Here is a 21,284-nt window from a genome sequence, read left to right as displayed (position 1 = left end):
CCTTTTTATTCCCACCTCTACTGCGTCTCTATTGGCCAGCTCGGCCAGAAATCCAGCAGCTTCATCAGGCCCCATTCATGGATTGGCCCGAAAGCTGTCACTCAATAGTTATCGCTCATGCAGCCACAACATTGCTGCGACACAACTTGAACTGTTGTTTTAGGCAGCCGGAGCGGCTTCCCTGTGTGCTAAAAACGATTCAACATCACTGGGAACAATCGGACGATAAAACACAACAAATTGCATTGATTTCTGGCTGGTTTGGAGTTAATGTTCAAGCTATTTATTTTGCATGCAACGGTGCAAGTCCGCGAAGGGCTCGCAGCGAGCGGCCGAGATATCGGCGTTAAAGTGTTGCTGTCTGCAAAAAAAACAGGCTGTCCTGTGCACATGTGCAGAGAATTTGAAAGTAAAACAAGAAAAAAAGGGGGAAAAACCCGAACAGCTGTCAGACTCATAATTCCCCTCCTTGTTGTCCTGCCGCGATCGCTCTGCCTTTGCAGGACATGCACAAGTCTGCATTTTGCGTGTGCGCAGAATACAAAAAGTAGATGAAAAAAGAAGCCAAAAGCCCGTCCGTCTGCTATATTGTTTCCGTTTTTTACTCCTTTTTGCTTTAAAACTCGCATGTATTGCTTTTGAATGATTACGTCCACTACGATCAAAGTATGAATTATTTAAGCCACTTTTTAGACAGAATTTGACAGCCCTATATATCACTCTCCGCAGACAGGTGAGCGCATGTACGTTAAATCCACGAACGCTGCTCTAAATCACGGTGGCGATTTCCTAAAGTGCATAAACTTCTTGGCCACTTTTATTAAAGAGCAGACACGGAGGGGAGAGGCTAACGGTCCCGGTTAAAAGTTATTATTTTTCTCCTCCACAGCACCAAGGCCAGTGTCCGTAAGTATCCAGTTCTCCCGACACCAACTGCGAGGGGGACTTGCTTTCATTATCACCTCGAATTAAAACTGTACAGTTAAAACACAGGGCTCCGTCCGTCCTTACCTTAATTACGACATTCAGAGTTGTCAGGTGGCTGTGTTGCTGGGCAGCGATAATCCAGAGGACAGAAAAAGAAAAACGCAAAAAAAAAGAAGCAAAGTCAATAAATATCAACCAACGTGCTCTCCGCCCCCCACCTCCTCACCCCTCTACTCTTTCCAATACATTGTTGCCAGTTTGACAGATAGACACACCGGAGAAGTCTACTGCGTATTATCACTAGTAATCCTCAACAGCGAGCCGCTGCTCCTGACAGGACGAAACGACAGCGATGGGTCGGACGGCAGCGACGGATAATCACACTCACATTATGGCCGTAAGAAAAATTTTTTTCCCAAGATTGACGATTCTGGAAAAGAAAAGAAAAAAAACAGAAGAAGAAGAGTAATTAAAAACAAACGAAGGAGTCGAGTCGGACTTGCAGTCAGAGCGACGTCATTCTGTGCACATGGACCCTCCTACTGCAACGAGTGCAACACAAACTCCGAGGAGGAGGGAGGTGGTGGAGGTGGGGGGGGGAGAGAGAGAGAGAGAGAGAGAGAGTGGTAGAGGGGGAGGGAGGGGCTCGGAGCGCAGGTAGACGGAGCCGTCTGGAAATAGGGCACCGAGCTGTGTGAAAGAAACTCTTGTGATGGCGACAGTAAGGCTTTCGTGATTTCATTTTTTCTTCTTCTTTTTTTGTCTGTTGAAGTCTTGCAAGTTTGTTACGTTATATTTTCTCTGTCTCTTTCTCATTTGTGACTTTTCAATATTAGTCATTTCTGCCAACTGACACTTCGGAGATCCCGTCACGGTCACGCACAGCAATTTTAGATCACAGGAAAGTATTTCAGGTGCTTTCCCCGCACGACCCCCCTCCTCGCGCACGGTGAACGTGGAGCTCATGAGACCCTCGCGAGTGCTGAGAGAAGAGTGAAATCAAGTCGGCGAGAGCGTGACGGCTGCCCCCCACTAGATGGAGATGCTGTTCAGAAACAAATTACAGAGTGGTCAAGCTGTCACTTAATTCCGTCCATGTCAAACTATATTAGTAAAAACAAAAAACGCTTTAATCTCTAATGAATCCAAATGCACACTTTCTGCTTTTGCGTGTTAGACCCGTAGCTTTCTTAAAGAAGAATATAATAATAAAAGCCACAAACAATGTTTCCTATCTGAGTGTGGACATTCGGACACCTTTCTTTTAAAATGAAGTGCAAGACATCCACTCATCCCTGATGGTGACACATCCGAGTCCATCTGGTCACTGCGTGTTCACGCTGTCTCGCTGGCATGATGATTACAGTGCATGGTTAACGTCCATAGGTGCCTTCACTCGAAAGTAAAAAATAATCAAATAAATGTTCTCAGGTTCGTGATTTGTGACTCTGTCATCTGGATTAAGCTGCTGTTTACATTTCACGACCCACATCTCATGGTGTTGACTTTGGTTTTACTCCAGCAACATCCAATAATCAGTTTAATCTGTGGAGTTGTCAGTCACACTTTGTAGGATTTTTTTTTTTCATTTGACTGCATAACAGGCAGCGTGTAGGGGTTTCCACTGTGAGGGTGGCACTTTATACAGTAGAATAAAGTTCCAGCGTTTCTCTTCTTTGCTTTTCTGGATACTCCATACCAGCCTGTAGCCATTTCTCAAGCCAGGCAGCAGCAGTTAGATTAGTCAAAGCCAACCAAGCAACACTGCCCGCCTCCCTGATCTGCCTGTTAATCACCCATGAATGGGGACCTGCTTCACAAAAACAGAGGGAAAAAGCGTAGCAGAATTGAGATATAAGCAATGTTTCCCACACCCATTCATGCAGCTCCCACTTGTCCATTGCGCATAATGGGTGCCAGTCAAACACATCATGGGCAAATCTAATTTAGCTTTGCACCACAGATTTTCCTTCCACAGCCACAAAGTCCTAAGAATTTGCAGACTGACAGCAGAACACGGCTGATATGAAATCAGTAATAATTTGCTCCCTCATTGGTAGAAATTGAAGGGAGCCCCCTTGAATCTCTCTGAGCTTCCAAGCACTGTCATTTTAGACAAATCAATGATAATCGCAATAGCCTGAAAACACTGTACATATATGGGAGTTTAAAAATAGCTGTGTTTTGAAGTGATTGGGGGGAGGGTGTGTGTGTGTGTGTGTGTGTGTGTGTGTGTGTGTGTGTGTGTGTGTGTGTGTGTGTGTGTGTGTAGGTTTCTCTCAGATGAGTGATTGCCATGATTAGGAGCAGGCTTCCACTCCAGTTTAGACACATAGCAGACAACTCCAGTAGCTGAAAGGCCCGGCTGCAAAACAGAGAAGTGGATGCTGCCCCTCATGGGGACAGGTGAATTGGAGCATGTTAACTCTGAAACAAAACACTCGTCAACTCAACAGAAGACCCTGTCCCCATCGTGTGGTAATTACAGATGTAGTTTTTAATCAGAGAAGAAGTCCATCGCCGACACCCTCCCCCAATCCGCTTATTGTTTCAGTTCAGTTTTCCTCGAGGGTCATCCATTCGCAGATAAAGCGACAATGCAGTCGCTCTGCCAGTTACTAAAATATTCCATTACCACCTTTTTTTTCACAACTCTGACTTCATGGGTCGAAATGATGATGTGTTGACTTTCTGTCCAAGAAGTCCATCAGACAAGCGTTTGATCGAGGTTGGCATTTTTACATCCTGGATTCAAAAGCCTTTTTCACACAAGTTGTCTTTGAATATCCGATAAATGCAAGCACTGACTCTCCTTTTGGCTCTACTTTAGTCTCCACCAAGCCCTGAGGGAGATACGTGGCTCTTTAGCTGCAGCTCTGCTTACCAGATAGTTGCAGGTTTTCCTCCACCTGTTTTCTCGTGCTGTTAATTAGATTTAACAGAACGTTTCCACTGAAAACAGCTGACCTTTAACTGCTAATACGATTCCTCAGTTTGAACAAAAGCAATGCAGTTTTTTGACCTCAAGTGAGCTTAAAAACAATAAAAAATAAAGCTGAGGTGAGGGGAAATGCAATTTCTTTTCATTACTATAAACTAAAGGGTGACTATTCACTTAACATTTAACACTTAAGCTTCATTTCTTGCCTCTGTGCAGTCATTATGATTGTGTTCACAGCATCCGTCATGTTTCCGCGTATTATGTCTGTTTGTTCAATGTCATGTGGTAGCAACAGGGCAGAAAGTTGACCACTTCTCATCTGCATAAAGTTGAGGGGTAGGTGACTGTATACAGGAGTGTTTCCCTTAACCCGTACCTCTGATCATCAAAAGATTTTCCAAATAGGAAAACATATTCAGCAGCTGCATGACTCTTGTTTTAGATGTTTTTTAAGAAGCACATTTTACTGGATTACATGAAAAAGTTTGCAAACAGCTCCCCGTGTTAGTTTGGTTTGAAGCAGACAGTCCTTGAGAGGCAATCAACCAGTCAGATGCAGCTCAGTGTTTGTGTGGTAGCAGACTATAAGGCCGGGAGAAACCGGTCAGGCACTGTCTAGTAGCTCACAGTTCATTAGACATGTCTACTTGCCATAGTAAGTTTCTTATAACTAATATGATTGGATGAAAAATCCGTTCTTTACTTTGGCCGATGCAGATTTCAAGATGAGGAGTACATGCTGTCGTATCTGGCTCGCAGACTGAATAACCTCACAGTTGGATGATAAGCCTATGAAGGTCAGACACAGGCATACATACCATTGAATTTTAAATGGGGTTGTTATGGGAACTAGCATGTTTTTGTATCTGAACTCTGCAGCCATGGTCAGTGTAGGCAGGCTGTGAAAGAAATTAGCCTTGGGCTACTGCAAATGTTAATAAATGTGAATTAACATTGGGAATGAACTCTTTTACATTTCATAATAATAAAGAGAGTTTATGGAGTAAATGCAAGAGAGAGAAAAAAATGCGAAAATTAATTTGCTAACTTTATCGGGATTCATGCTTTTCAAAGACGATTGATACTTTTATTCACAGTTACCGTGTGTAGTTAAACATTTAGAGGCAGCTAATTAGATTTAACTTTCACCTGGTAATCAAAGTTGACCAGTTCCTGAAATAGTTCATTTAACAGAAATCATATCTCTGCACTGCAAGCATTTGAATAAATGCAAAGTTGAAGAGTTACACAACCAACTTGGCAAGATATTAATTAATTCACCCAAGGGTATAATTACATACTGAGTCATTCAAGTATGACTGTATGGGTGTGAAAATTTACACTTATTTAAAATAAAGGCATATTTTACTAATTCTAAGATAGATAGATAGATAGATAGATAGATAGATAGATAGATAGATAGATAGATAGATAGATAGATAGATAGATAGATAGATAGATAGATAGATAGATAGATAGATAGATAGATAGATAGATAGATAGATAGATAGATAGATAGAATGCTATTACGAGTAAATTGCATGTTATGCAAAACCTTAATATGTCTGTTATAACACAGCAGAAATAAAGCTATCTTCCAGCTCCACGTTTTGACACAGATCACAGTTCACCTTAAGTTGGCAGACTGCACGGACGGCACGTATCGTTTAAATCCTGAGCATGTTCAGCCAGCCTCCCTACAGAAAAGTCTCTCGTACTATGTGTACAACACCTGGGGTTTGTTCACCCTACTTAAGCAATAATGACAGACAACACGGCGATGATTAAATAACATGTTTACCCTCAGTGTGGTCAGAAATACATATTCAGTGGGAACACAGCGTATAGGCTACAGCCTGACTTCAGATCAGATTATTAACATGCAGAAAATTATCACTAAATAATGTGTTGTTCAACAAAACTGTGTCAAGTACATTATGAATTCATATTCCTGGTGCCTGCTTGCACCCACCCCTCCCACCGCACCCAACTCCCCCTCCCCCCCCACCTCTCGCAGCATTTAGATGCCAAGGTAGAGTGAGCTTTAAGAGCAAATGCCCAGATTGCATTGTGTACATCCGAGTATGCTTTGGTGTTGAAATATCACTTGATTCTGTTGCACAATAAATTTGACACGTTTTCTAATTGGAGATTGGAGATATATATAAAATATGACATTGTTTTGCAGATGTGCAATAAAAGATGCTAAGCTATAAAGGTTTGCATGCGGTAACACCTTGTGAATTTGGCAGTTTTTGTTTGTTAATCAGCTTTAAATATACTCACCACAGACTTTTAAAAAAAAAATACACCTATCAGGTATCAGCTTGGACCCCATTTTCAGAACTGCCTTTAATTCTTCGTGGGATAGATTCAACAAAGTTCTGGAAACGTTTGGTTCATATTGGCATGATAGCATCACACTGTTTCTGCACATTATGAGAATCTCCTGTTACACCACATCTCAAAGTTGTTCTGTTGGATTGCGATCTGGTGACTGTGGGGTTCAGTAAAATCTTTGTCATGTTCAAGAAACCAGTCTGAGATGATGGTACTAAGGGACCCATAGCTGGACTGGCTGCTGATTTTTTGTTTTTATGGGCCGATGTTTTTTTTGTTTTTTGTTTTTTTTTCTCCGTATCCGTATAAACACTGAAAGGTGGTGGATTGGCCAGATGCTGGGAGATGTGTAAAAATAACTCAGTTGTTTGGTGGCGGCTATCGTTAAGTGATGACGTGACGAATCCTACTTCCGGGCCTAAAGTAGTCTGCGTTTAATATGGCTTTTGTGTTGTTAACATGTTTAATGTCTATTCGGGGCCTGAACCAGGTGTAGGACTGGACTCTCCCAAACACGTCACTATAAGACTGGACTCTCACACACGTCACCACACGCACCACCACACATTTCCTATAATCCTATAATTTATAATCCTTATCTTTATAATCTCTTCTGCTATTTGCACATTCTTTACTGTAAATTCCTAAGTTAATTTGTAAATTTTTGTAGTAAATTGTAAATATTGTAAAACTTTTCTTCTGTCATTTAATGGTCGGGCATTGTATTTAGTATTTAGTATTTAGTATTTATTTATTTATTGTCATTGTCAAGAACAATGAAATTGCGTTTGGGGCTTCCATACAACCCAAAAAAAGAAGAAAATAATAAATACCCCTTAAAACCCAAGTGTACATATTTAACCCAGTGTGACTCCAATGCAATAAGACAATCCTTAGCAATAATGTTCGTAGAAATTCAGACAAAGACCTGAGAAACATGACAAAATACAACAATGCAACCCATTCAATATTATTGTACTGTGAGATATGATATCAGATATGATAGTTATCTATTTAAGAAAGAGGGGGGGGGGGGGGCAGGAGGGGGAAGAGAATAAAGATATGATGCACCAATGCAGACCAGTTCATTGCTATTAAGAAGTTGGATATGGTTATTGTCCGTGAGAGGGGGGCAGAGAGTTCAGGAGCCTCACAGCCTGTGGATACAGGCTGTTGGCCAGTCTGGATGTTCTGGCCTGTATAGACCTGTACCTTCTCCCTGAGGGCAGCAGATGGAAAAGGTGGCGCGCAGGGTGATGTTGGTCCCGCAGGGTACTGTGCACCCTCCTCAGACAGCGAGTGGGGAAGATATTACTGATCTCTGGCAGACTTGTTCCAATAATTCTGCCAGCTTCTTTCACCACCCGCTGGAGTGCTTGCTGATCGGCCTTGGTGCAGCTGGGGAACCACACTAGAAATCCATACGTCAGAACGCTGCTGATGGCACAGTTGTAGAAGTTCAACATCAGAGATCTGGGAATGTGTGCGCTCCGCAGTCTCCTCAGGTAGTAGAGGCGCTGTTGGGCCTTCCGTACAACTGAGGTGATATGGTTGCCCCAGGACAGGTCCTCGGTCACAGTTACCCCCAAGAATTTAAAACTGCTCACCCTCTCCACCGCCTCACTGCCAATGAAGAGAGGCAGATGGTTGTTATGACCCCTCTTCCGGAAATCTACAATGATCTCCTTGGTCTTTTTGGTGTTTAAGACCAAGTTATTGTCGTGGCACCATGACTCTAGTTGTTGCACCTCTGTCCTATAGTTTGTCTCATCATTGTTGGATATAAGTCCGAGCACTGTAGTGTCATCTGCAAACTTAACTTGTACAGCTACAAGCATTTCACCCCCATGTCATACTGTGTATGGTTGTGTGTGTGTGACAAATAAAAATTGAATTTGATTTGAATTTGTTATGTATTTTCTTCTATTTAATTTCAAAAAGCTCCTAAAACAGTCAGTGATCACTGTTGACCTCCCTCGGCTTTTATTACCGCTAATCATTTATTTAAGCTCAGTTTTTAAAACCTTAGGATGTAACTACAGCCCAGCCCATGCAGCAGTATATGAATGACTAACCTCGTATTGTGGATGGATTATCTCAGGTGTTCTCCTGGCTGAAGTTTGGTCCTTTTACAGCATCCTGCCATGCGATTACATTTGTTTCTGACCACCGAGAACACTCACGTTAACTTTTATCAAGTGGAAAAAAAGTATTATGCTAACATAGCTGTGTCGCTAGCGGTCACATAGCACATCATTATATACCAGCTAGCCAAACTTCAGTAACCCTACAAACGTCACTGCTGTTTAGTTTTCTGTCTTCATTTATGTTGGAAGTGATAACAGAGCTGTACGTTTTAATTTGTTTCCAAAACCCCGCAGTCAGGACTAGGGTTGCCAACTCCCTGAAAAATAAATAAGGGACACCTTGTGGCCAGGGCCGGGCGACCCAATTGTCTTCACCCTTCCCAGTGTGGTGAATTTTCTAGCTCTTTTTTTGTGTGTGAAATTATTTTTTTAACCATTTGACTTGAATTTGATTTAAGTAGATGTGTATTCTTTGTGATATGAACACATGTGAAACAAATGATCATTTAGCCATTTATTTTTAGCTCAAAATGACAACATTAACACGATAAAACTGGTCTCCTTCTTAAACAGAAGCCTGTCATGCTTAACTTTTGAGAATATAAGTAAATCTTTCTTTAAAAGAACTCTGTCCTGCTTAACTTAAAATAATAGAAAACAATAGAAAGAAAAACATTCTTGTAACAGTGCACATTTAGTGCATTTAGTACAACTGGCTTCAGTTGAGGTATTATTTCAGCTTTTCTAATGCTAATCAGCTGCTCCTGTTTGTAAACCCACTTGCTCCCATGATTAAGCATCTTAACTCATCATCATTATTCATCTATGTATTACTTTTATGTATTAGTCATCTATTTGTTGTAATCATCTATTCTTGCAGTTGTTTATTACACAAAATAAATTATATTATCACACTTCTGGCCACATAGCGCTGATATTCACTGCACATGCCCATATTAACTTTTTCCAGCCAGGTGTTTTCCTTTTCCCATTCTTCCCTTTCTCTGAGGGGAACAAACATTGCTGCTCTAATGCTGGGCTTACACCGTGCGGTTTTAGGCCCATTTTGAGCCGATTTTTTGAGTGATCGGACCGATTTTGGCCTGCATCGTGTAGTATACGTGGGGTAACGAGAAGTGATTAACACCTCACGACCAGCTCCCGATCATCAATCGCTCGTGAGGGTCTCACCACAGCCGCTCACACTGCTCGCGCGCAAACACGTAAACGTTGGTGTAAAAGATGGAGCAGCACGGCTGTGCAGCCTGTGATCTGGACACAAGCGATGGAGGCACAACTTGTAGAACTTTGGAAAGCTCATCCGAGCCTTTTCGATGTGGCATCACAAAATTATCACGACCACAACAACCGTGAAAATAGTTGGATTTACATTGCTGCTCAGTCACAGCTGCCCGATCAATGTTTTTCATTAGCAATTTAGCAAAGTTGATGGTGGTGGTGTGTGTGTCTGTGTGAGTGTAAGACGGAGAGAGAGAGCGCGACAGATTTTCTGTTATAACCTTCATGTTATGGAGGCACAGTGTGAGCACTCAGGTCGCATCAGAGCATCGGGCGGTATAGTGTGAGACCTGCATCGTGACCTACCAACTGCGAGTCAATCGTGCAGTTTGAGCAGGAGCTGAATAACGTGACTGAAAAAAATTGCACAGTGTCTGCCCAGCTTTAGGTTTACTGTCGTCCGAGACTTGCACCGCAGTGTCGGCGTTTGTTCCCCTGTTGACCATGCTTCTTGTTGTGGTCATTTGTTGTCTTCCGGTATTTTCTCCGTAAGCGACCTTTCCTCGACCAATGAGATGAGTGGTAATCTGAATTGTCATACTCGTAAGTGTGCTGTCAGCTCATTGGTCACAAAGCAGGAGAGGGGCTGGGAATTATGTTTTCAAACAAAGCGTTAATTCCATTAAAAGTTATAGACTACTTTTGATTCTCACTGTATTACGGGACAAAGTGCGTCCCTTATTAGCTCAATACGGGACGTGTACTTTTGTTTCGAAATACGGGACGATTCCGTATTTTAAGGGACGGTTGGCAACCCTAGTCAGGACATGCTTTAATGTATTTAGATAGAAGCTAGCGAGCTAACTTCCTGCTAACTTCTAACTCCGTTAAATGTCATAAATTCCGTTTTCATGGATGCCTGGATGTTAAACTCAATTGTTACACCTGGTAGAGCAGAACGCTGATCATTTTATTAAAGATGAAAGACTTTAGACAGTTTTTCAACTCTCAGTATTGCCATAGTGATCGTTTGATATATGGACCTGCAGCGGAGTTTAGGCCCAGACACGGCTAGTGACGTCAGACTGAACAACCGGATTGCGGAGCTTCCACAGATTCAGTAACATTAGCAAGTGGTGGAGGCCAGCAGGTGCAACACGCTGGCAGGTGGATGACGGAAAGGCAAGAGGAGCAGAGACCCGAGGCGGTGAACTGAACTTCAGGTAAGAAGTTATGACTTGCAGTCTATCTGGGTCAGATATAAACGAAGTTTAGGTGGAGTTCGTTTTCGTTATGCTGACTTTTTACAGTCAGTTACAATAACTCGTACTGCGTACTAGCTAGCATGACGGAGTTTATATACTGCTGGGCGGGTGCTATGATATTATTGATGTTGAACTTGTTTTATCTTATTTTATTTATAAGGTTAGTTATTAGAGTTTCCAACCGTCCTGTAAAAAACGGAATCGTCTCGTATTCAGAGAAAATATTGTGCGTTTGGTATTGAGGTGAAAAGGAACAGTTTGTCCCGAACTTAAGCTACAATGAAAAAGACACAAAGCTGAAGTTATTCTGTGTCTTTGCTGCACAGCTGCCTCTTCTCTCATTCTCTCCCCTCCCTCTCCTGTTTCTACTTCAATCATGAAACTGATCAATGATCGGCTTTTCTCTCTTGTTTGTTTATCGTCCACTTTGCGCCAGAACGGGGAAACCGGCGGATGTTGCGCTAAACAACAGCAGCACGTTTAAGCTTGATCAGCTAGAATTTATTTAATATTAATTTCTAGCATCAGCTGATGTTTGCTGGAGCCACAGCTGTAAAAGCTGCTGGTCATGATATTGGTTTGGATATCTGGTGAGAGGGAAACATGAAGATGAAACCAGGAGATGTCCTTACTCAATCATCAGAGCTGAACAGGTGATGGAGAAACAGGTTTACCTTTTAGGTGACATGAATCAGTTGAAGAGAAGTTATGAACTGTTTCTGAGAAATAACACCAGGATCCTTTTCCTGTCAGCTGACAGCTGGCAACTGTGCAGGGGTGGGTCTAGCAAAGTTTTGCCAGGGGGGCAGGTAGGGCATTAACAGGGAGAGGGGGGCACAAAGAAATACTTTCTTATTCTCATTTAAAATTTCTCACTTTTAACAAATAATTATCTGAATCTTATTATTGTACATAGTAATTTTTTTAGGGTCCCATTTTAATTTCTTCAGTCCCAGTCCAGCCCTGAAGGGACCCCATGTCTGCCATATTTTAACCCTGCTATCTAAATAAGACTGATCAGAGATCAAGACTTCTATTGTCGAAGCTATCAGCTTAAAGCAGTCTGGCCATTGTCTGGCATCAACAAGGCATTCTCACTGCTGCGCTCGCTGGATATTTTCTCTTTTTCAGACCATTGCTGAAAAAAATCCATGATTGTGTGGGAAAATTCCAGCAGAGCAGCAGTTTCTGAATTGTACAGACCAGACTGTCTGGCATAAAAAAACATGTCACATTTAAAGTCACTTAAATCAGCTTTCTTTCTACTTCATCAGGTCATATTGACCTAAGGCTGTGCGATATGACAAAATATATCAGAAGATGAAATTACAAAATCTATTGTTTCATATTATGCGCTATCGTTTGTTTCATGGTGTCACAAAATACCCAATTTACAGCAACATTGTTTCATCGTTTGAATGGTCACCATGTGGATGCAGGCACAGAGGATACCAGCATGGCCAGTGAAGATGAGGCAGAACCAGGTAGCTCCAAACAGAAGGACCAGTCAAAACAAACTGAGGCCCTTATTCCTAAACAAGGGGCTACCTCTGTAGCATGGACATGGTTTAGTTATGAAAAGTCTGACGCGGACCAGAAAACTGTACTATGCAAATTATGGCACAAGACTCAAACACGGCAAACCTCTTCAACCACCTACACAAGAATCACGTGAAAGACTATGGAGAGAGTTTACGGATGAGAAGCTGTCAAGAGCTCAAAATAAACCTTAGACTCAAACATTAGTACAGGCGTTTCCCCACACCAAATACTACAAAGAAAATGGCAGCCGTTACAACTTGTATATGAAAATATATAGTTTCCTGCATCGGTCAAAACACTCGACTCCAGGTACACAACGCCCAGCTGAAAACACTTCACATAAGTCAAGTTGCCCGAGATTCAAAGAATTTACAGAAAATGCACTATTTTGTGATATATATAGCTATCGGGATGAGAAATGCCTCATCGGGATATGAGATTTTGGTCATATTGCGCAGCCCTATCTTGACCAACTTTATGGGCTGGAATCCACCTCTGATGCTTGTGGACTTACTTCTCTTCCACCTGGCACACACAACATATCAACCATCCTTGGCTCCATCATATCAGTCAGCTCTCTCTCTTTACAACTCAGAGTCCCCACATTTAAAGCCCCTCCTCTCACCACCACACCACCACACCTCCACCTTTTCTTCTCTCTCTCACTGTCCTCAAACACACCTTCACCCCCCTTTCTCTTCCTTTGCCAGCACTAGCACAGTTTCCCTGGCACCCTGTTGACCAACAGCACCAGAGGCAGTTGTTGTTAACATGTCAGAGCTTGGTATCTTAACAACAAGATATACTTTCTGGAGTGGTTGTGAATAATGTTGCAAAATGATCTTTTCTGTTCAACCCAAACAATGATCCTTTCTAAACCTTTCCAAATTCAAGGTTCAAGGTTCTTTATTCGTCACATGCATAGTTATGCAAGTATAACACACAGTGAAATGTAACCTGACACGCTCCACGACTTGTGCAAAGGGGGGTGGACGACATTATATATAATATATACATTAGGTGAATGTGCAGCAGTAGCATGTATGCAGCAAGCAGGTGAATTCTGTACATTAAGTGAATTAAATAACAATAGACAATCTGACTATTTTACAAAATACACAATATGAATTTTAAATTAAAGGAATTTGAGCCGGTGGGTTTAGAGTGTCTAGAAGAGAGTCCTGTCTCAGTCACTTATGGATGATGTGAGAGGGTGGGTGTGAGTGTGTGTGTGTGTGTGTGTGTGTGGGGGGGGGGGTCCTTAACACAGCTGTTCCCAAAACAGGATGTGATGTTCTGTGTGAGGATGCTCTCCACATATAGAAAATCCTGAGGATCTCTGGAGAGACCCTGAACTTCCTCAGTTGTCGTAGCTGGTACAGGTGCTGCCTAGCCTTTTTGGTCTGGACCTGAATGTGGGCAGACCATGTCAGGTCTGAGGAGATGTGGACACCAAGATACTCGAAGGACTGCACCCTCTCCACTGGAGCTCCATTGATGATAATGGGCTTGTAGTCTCTGTGCTGACTCCTTCTGAAGTCCACCACCAGCTCCTTGGTCTTGCCAATGTTCAGCTGGAGATGGTTGTCCTGGCACCATGATGCCAGATTCACCAGATCGTTGTTGGAGAAGCCGCCCAACACCACTGTGTCGTCAGCAAACTTCACAATGGTGTTGGAGCCGAACTGCTGAACTGTAATCAACAAACAGCAATCTCACATAGTTACCCTGTTTCTTGTCCACGTGGCTGAGGGTGGTGTGCAGGATGTGGCCGATGGCGTCCTCTGTGGATCTGTTGGGTTGGTAGGCGAGCTGGAGCAGATCTCTGATGTCTGGGATAGAGGAGGAGGTGATGTTCTTCAGCAGCCTCTCGAACACCTTCATTACTACTGAGGTCAGTGCAACTGGCCAGTAATCGTTCAGGGATGAGGGTTTGCTGTTCTTGGGCACAGGGATGACGGTGGATCTTTTGAAGCATGTGGGGACCACAGACTTCGCCAGGGACTCGTTGAAGATGGAAGTGAACACACCTGCTAGCTGGTCAGCACAGCAGCGCAGCAGACGGCCGGTGATGCCATCTGGCCCAGCCGCTTTCCTTGTGTTCACTCTCCTCAATGCCGCTCGGACGTCATGCTCCATGATGCTGATCACCGGTCTCTCGCTGATGATGTCACTGTCCTCGGTAGTCAGGCGGTAGTTAGCATTAGCCGCCTGGCTAACCTCGAAACGGGTGTAGAACTGGTTCAGCTCATTGGTGAATGCAGAGTCGGCGTTGATTGGCGAAGTGTCGCTGGCCCTCGTATTATACCGACTGTTATTTTGTCTGTAGAGGGTGTGCAGATATTAAGGGTGTATAACTTCCTCAGTGTATACTTGCGCTTTTAAATGGAAAAAGGCTGAGGGGGCGGTGTGGCAGCAATTTTTCACACCAGCCTATTAATTAACGAAAGACCAAGACAGACTTTTAATTCATTTGAAAACCTGATGCTTAGCCTTGTCCACCCCAGCTGTAAAACTCAGAAACCAGTCTTACTTGTTATCATCTATTGTCCACCTAGGCCTTACACAGAGTTTCTCTCTGATTTCTCAGACTTTTTATCTGATTTAGTTCTCAGCTCAGATAAAATAATTATGGTGGGTGATTTTAACATCCATGTAGATGCTAAAAATGACAGCCTCAACATGGCATTTAATCTGTTATTAGACTCAATTGGCTTCTCTCAAAATGTAAAAGAACCCACCCACCACTTTAATCACACTCTAGATCTTGTTTTAACATATGGCATAGAAACTGAACATTTAACAGTGTTTCCTGAAAACCCTCTCCTGTCTGATCATTTCCTGATAACATTTACATTTACAATAATTGATTACACAGCGGTGGAGAGTAGACTTTATCAAAGTAGATGTCTTTCTGAAAGCGCTGTAACTAAGTTTAAGAATATAATCCACCCACTGTTATCATCTTCAATGACCTGTACCAACACAGAGCAGAGCAGCTATCTGAACGCTACTCAAACAGAGGTCGATTATCTTGTTAATAATTTTACCTCCTCACTACGTACGACTCTGAATACTGTAGGTCCTGTGAAAACTAAGGTCTCAAATCAGAAGTACCTGACTTCTTGAAGAAAATAAGAACAACCCCAGGTTTCTCTTCAGCACTGTAGCCAGGCTGACAAAAAGTCAGAGCTCTTTTGAGCCAATAATCCCTTTAACGTTAACTAGTAATGACTTCATGAACTTCTTCACAAATAAAATTTTTATCATTAGAGAAAAAATTACCAATAATCATCCCACAGATGTAATATTATCTACAGCTACTCTTAGTACCATTGATGTTAAGTTAGACTCTTTTTCTCCAATTGATCTTTCTGAGTTAACTTCAATAATTACTTCCTCCAAACCATCAACGTGTCTTTTAGACCCCATTCCTACAAAACTGCTCAAAGAAGTCCTGCCATTAATTAATGCTTCAATCTTAAATATTGTCAACTCATCTCTAATAATCGGCTATGTACCACAGGCCTTCAAGCTGGCTGTAGTTAAACCTTTACTCAAAAAGCCATCTCTAGACCCAGCAGTCTTAGCTAATTATAGGCCAATCTCCAACCTTCCTTTCATATCAAAAATCCTTGAAAGAGCAGTTGTCGAACAGCTAACTGATCATCTGCAGAGGAATGGTTTATTTGAAGAGTTTCAGTCTAGTTCAAAACTAGTTCATGCATTTATTACTTCCAGGCTGGACTACTGTAATTCATTATTATCAGGATGTCCAAAAAACTCGCTGAAAAGCCTTCAGCTAATCCAAAATGCTGCAGCAAGAGTCCTGACAGGGACTAGAAAGAGAGAGCATATTTCTCCTGTTTTGGCTTCCCTTCATTGGCTTCCTGTTAAATCCAGAATTGAATTCAAAATCCTGCTCCTCACATACAAGGTCTTAAATAATCAGGCCCCATCTTATCTTAATGACCTTGTAGTACCATATCACCTTATTAGAGCACTTCGCTCTCGCTCTGCAGGCCTACTTGTTGTTCCTAGAGTATTTAAAAGTAGAATGGGAGGGAGAGCCTTCAGTTTTCAGGCCCCTCTTCTGTGGAACCAGCTTCCAGTTTGGATTCGGGAGACAGACACTATCTCTACTTTTAAGATTAAGCTTAAAACTTTCCTTTCTGCTAAAGCATATAGTTAGGGCTGGACCAGGTGACCCTGAATCCTCCCTTAGTTGTGCTGCAATAGACGTAGGCTGCTGGGGGATTCCCATGATGCATTGAGTTTTTCCTTTCCAGTCACCTTTCTCACTCACTATGTATTAACAGACCTCTCTGCATTGAATCATATCTGTTATTAACCTCTGTCTCTCTTCCACAGCATGTCTTTATCCTGTCTTCCTTCTCTCACCCCAACCGGTCGCAGCAGATGGCCCCGCCCCTCCCTGAGCCTGGTTCTGCCGGAGGTTTCTTCCTGTTAAAAGGGAGTTTTTCCTTCCCACTGTCGCCAAAGTGCTTGCTCATAGGGGGTCATATGATTGTTGGGTTTTTCTCTGTATCTATGAAGCACCTTGAGGTGACTTTTGTTGTGATTTGGCGCTATATAAATAAAATTGAATTGAATTGAATTGAAAAATTGCACAGAGATGTGACCAGAAAAAAATCCAGTGAGTAGTGGTGGGATAAATAATTAGACTTTTTCAATTATTGCATGCGTACACAGAATCTGAACACACAGCACTCCAGTTGTTTATGGCAATTTGTGTTTTTGCTGTATTATTTGTTTTAGCAGATATGGAAAATATAAATGTTCTGCTACTGATACAACATAATGATACAACACAGGTGGTTTTGTCCTGAGATAGGTTGATTATGAAAATCATCTTAATACCCACTGTAGCTATATTATTATAAGCAATTTACTGTGTATGCAGTGCCATTTGTATAAAGATATAGATTGAATTACCTAAAGCAAAGTGTCAACACACTTATCACAGTGCTAACACACAGTCATTACTGTAGTGGTTCTTTCTTTGCTGCTGTCTTGAGTGGAAGGAGTGAGGCGGGTAAAGCCCTGAAGCAAACAGAACATCAGAACAGTAGCCAAAGAAATGGTCGAGTTCAGTGTGTCACTCTGCCTGGGATGTAATGTAGTGATACAGTAGACAAAAGAAACCAGACAACAGGAGGAGAGAGGATTAGAGGAGCCACCTTTACTCTGATACACTGTCTAGCTGTTTGTGTGTCATTTGTAAAGGTTACCTTCTGCTACTCTGTCTGTCACGTACGACACACACGTCCCTAGATGCCTGTAGTTTCACCAGAGGATAAAACACATTTCTAAACAAATCTACACAGTGAATTAAAGCGGATCCCGCTTAAAAACTTTGATCTAAGAATCTGGCCTTTGCATATGGAAACAACAGTGCTGTATGTTAACGGCAGGTCTCTTGTGACTGTCATATGTTTTTCTGTTTGTGTGCGCATGTGTTCGCACATATGGCTCTGTGCTGATACTTTGTGCAAACATGTTCTGGCCTATTTACAAACTTCTTTCCCCTGCTATTTTTTCCCCTGTGCGTTCTGTGTTGTTCTTTTCCTCAGATACAGGTAGACTCGAGCAACCACAATCAGAAGTGATTGTAATGCACTTTATGTTGTCCTGTGTTGATTGTCTGTTATACGTTGCCCCATGGTCTTGGAGGAACACTGTCTCGTTTCACCACTGTACATGGTTGAAAAGACAATAAAGTCACTTGACTTGACTCATCATATTTGGATCTCCACATGCACGTTCACCAGGACAGTGGAAGTGTGTAATGATACACTTAGGGCTTTTCAAACACAGCTGAATTTTTGGTGAATTCCAAAGACGTTTTGAGCAAAAGCCACGAACCAGCATTGTAAAAAAAGAAAGAAAGTATATTTTGTTATATTTGGAGGAATTGCAGTTTAATATATTAGAGAATTAATAGACAATTTTCCAATTAGATAATAGAACAAAACAAAAATGGCAAGAATGAGGTAACACTGACTGCCTTTATTGTGCTTCCATACCACACCTCAGGAATATGTGTGGGTCATCTACCAAACTGAAGGCCCCTCATCAGGGCATCTTTTATGGTAATGTTAAATAGAAGCACTTGTGTGATTTGGTGAATGAGGCTTGTAGTAGAAAGTGCTCAAAGTATAAGTGTGTTATATCTGTGGTCAGACGCTTACATACACGTATTATGGGCATGAATTACCATTGTAATTTTGGCTTTCAATGATTTCTTTCAATTGTTCTTTCTCCAAGGTGGAATCATTGTACAAATAATTTATTTTAGATTTTCTCTAATCCACGCAGGCTCAAATATACACATACATTTCTACTAATATTTGGTTAAATCTCAGCTTTTAAGGGTTGATGTTGGGGCGTTGGGAGGGCCATTGCAGCAGCTTAATGTTAACCTGCTTTATCCATTTCCAAAACCAGTTCTGATTTTTGTTTGGTATCATTGTCGTGTTGGAACAACCAAATGCATCAAAGTTTCAACACCTAGCTTAATTTGAGGTAAAGTCCTCTTTCTTCATTATTCCATTTGTTTTGTGAAATGTATCCATACCACTGCCAGCGAAACAACCCGAGAGCATGATGCTAACACCACCATACTTCACAGCTGGTTGTGTTCTTGGGCTTGAAAGCCTCCTTCAAACACACCTCTCAATGTGGCAAAATAGCTCAGACTTTGTCTGACCATGAAACTTTTCTCAAGAAGGTATTTGGCTCGGCATGTGGGCTTCTTTCCTGGTCACTATCCTCTAAGTCCATGGTGATTTAAAACTTGCTTCAGCATGCTTTTGCATAATTCACACTAAATCTCTGAACACTCACTCTGCTTGGCAGAATCTGTAGAGTTCATTTAAATTTGTTGGTAGTCCACAAATTTTCAACATGGGTGAAGTTGAGATATTAATGTTAGCCTGCTTTATCCATTCCAAAACCAGTTTTTATGTAAGCTTGGGCTCATTGTCCTGCTGGAACACCCGACCATGTACAAGTGTCAGCTGGTTAGCTCTTGATTCGTCACTTATCAAAAAGGGACAGTAATTCTGGTGTTCCTGTAGGCTTGAGCCTTGGTGGGTTGCTCCTGAACATCATAACCAATTTCCCTTTCATCTCAGGGTGAAAATTACAGACCAGACTTTGGCAAACAATTTTCCTTCTTAGATTTTCATTGATTTCCTTGTCATTTCTCATTGTTCATGTGTTGGTCAATCCAAAGAGTGTTGTCAAATAAATACATTTTTATGCTGGCAAAGAGAAACTACCAGCTATAGTGGTTCATGATCACTAATGGGAAATTAATAGAACTTGTCATTGTCAAGTTAAAAGCCATTGTAGAGCCTTTAGCACACAAAAGGGTTGACCCTTTGCAGATTAGAGAAAATCTAAAACAAATTCAGATTTGTGCACCTTGTTAGTTAAAGTTGTTAAATGTATGTATGTTATACAATTCAATTCAGTTTTATTTTCAAAATGCAATCAAACCATCAGCCACCTCAAGGCACTTTATTTTGTAAGGTAGACCCTGCAGTAACACATACAGAGAAAAACTCAGCAATCATATGACCCCCTATCAGCAAGCACTTTGGTGACAGTGGGAAGAAAAACTCCCTTTTAACAGGAAGAAACCTCCAGCAGAACCAGGCTCAGGGAGGGGTGGCCATTCCACACTGGAAGTTGAACAGCTCAAAGAAATCATTAAAAAAGCCCAAAGTTTCTATGCTATGCCCATGATATGTGTATGTCATGTATAGACAGGAAAAAATTGATTATAATAAATCAATCAAAAGAAAACGGGCATCCCGACCTATGTGGTTCGTGTCACTGACCATATAACTCCAACCTACATTTGTTTAAGTCAGGGTGATGGCTTTTTCTGTTTTACTTTTTTTTTTTTACCCTAGTCTTACTTTCTCTGCTATCACAGACAACAATATAAAAATGCACTGAGAAAAAATACAAAGGATAAATGTTAAATAAAAAAGGAAAATAAGTTCTGAGAATACCTCTCAGGACTCTAAGGTCCAAAGTCTGTTCTTCCAGGTGCACTCAGTGACGCACCTGAGCTTGAGAGCAGACGGGAGCTGAGGCTTTGGAGAATAGCTGAAGCAAAGATTTAAAGTTGAAATGGTCTAAAATAGCTTAATGGTGCACTTTGCTGGAAAAACACAAGATACATCAGACAGACCTGAAGCAAAAGCCGTGCACTGTTCTCTTTAGTCGTGTCTCAAATGGGAAACAAGTTTTCTTTGTGTTTTCCAAATGAACAACTCCGAGACATTACACTTTGAAGCCAGTGGAAGATCAAAGCTAATCGCAGCCACACAAATGAAAAAAAAAAAATAAAGGGAAAAAAAGGACGTCTGTATGAGAGGTAAACAACAAAAAAGTGAGATGTCAAATCAATTAGCCTGCGTCTCGTCCCAAACTGCTTGGCTTGTAATCATTTGCCACCGAGGCAGCAAAAACCTCTTGAAATGAGCAACCGGCTCTCGTAGAGAGGTTTGTGCTCTGATGAGCTGCATGTCACATTAATTATGCCAGATATGGGTGGGCTGCGTTTCTGGAGTCTCAGTTCATCTATTTGTAATAATAAAGTAACAGCGAGGTTTTTCTGCTAACTGAAAAGCAACTGTTTATGTTATGCATGGCTGAATATACTGTAAACTCTTTCCAGTACAATGCTGCATTTATAAATAGCTCTCTAGCCTTCTATGAGCTACTGTGGGCTCACAGCTGTTTGGAATTTGTGTGGAGACACACTCGTGCACCCTTGTTACACATGAACTCTTATATTATTTCCCTCTCCGTGCCCACAGCCCCTCAAAGTGAAAACAACCTCATCCTAGTAGTTAGAAAATAATTAGTTCCAATTTCTCTGTCTCTCCGCACTCACTGTTCTCC

At 41.7% G+C, this 21,284-nt stretch overlaps 1 protein-coding gene across 2 annotated transcripts in view; it reads right to left on the bottom strand.

Annotated features, from left to right (window-relative positions):
- Positions 1-1,467, bottom strand: part of nr3c2 (nuclear receptor subfamily 3, group C, member 2) — a 91,528-nt gene extending 90,061 nt beyond the window's left edge. Inside the window, exons 1-2 of one of the 2 annotated variants that reach the window (XM_085459004.1) lie at positions 1,203-1,467; positions 1,012-1,050 (exon numbers count right to left, since the gene is read on the bottom strand). The gene's annotated coding sequence lies outside the window, so the exon portion shown is untranslated. Of the gene's footprint in view, positions 1-1,011 lie in introns of both variants that reach the window. The other variant, XM_085459003.1, reaches the window with a different exon arrangement.
- Positions 1,468-21,284: the final 19,817 nt, after the last annotated feature.

The sequence above is a fragment of the Copadichromis virginalis genome, linkage group LG6 (genome assembly GCF_057382275.1).
Source record: "Copadichromis virginalis isolate Kocher_CV1m ecotype Utaka linkage group LG6, C_Virginalis_male_GT1.1, whole genome shotgun sequence".
NCBI lineage: Eukaryota > Metazoa > Chordata > Actinopteri > Cichliformes > Cichlidae > Copadichromis > Copadichromis virginalis.
The sequence above is the reverse complement of the archived record's forward strand: the minus strand, read 5'-3'. Positions and strand labels throughout refer to the sequence as shown.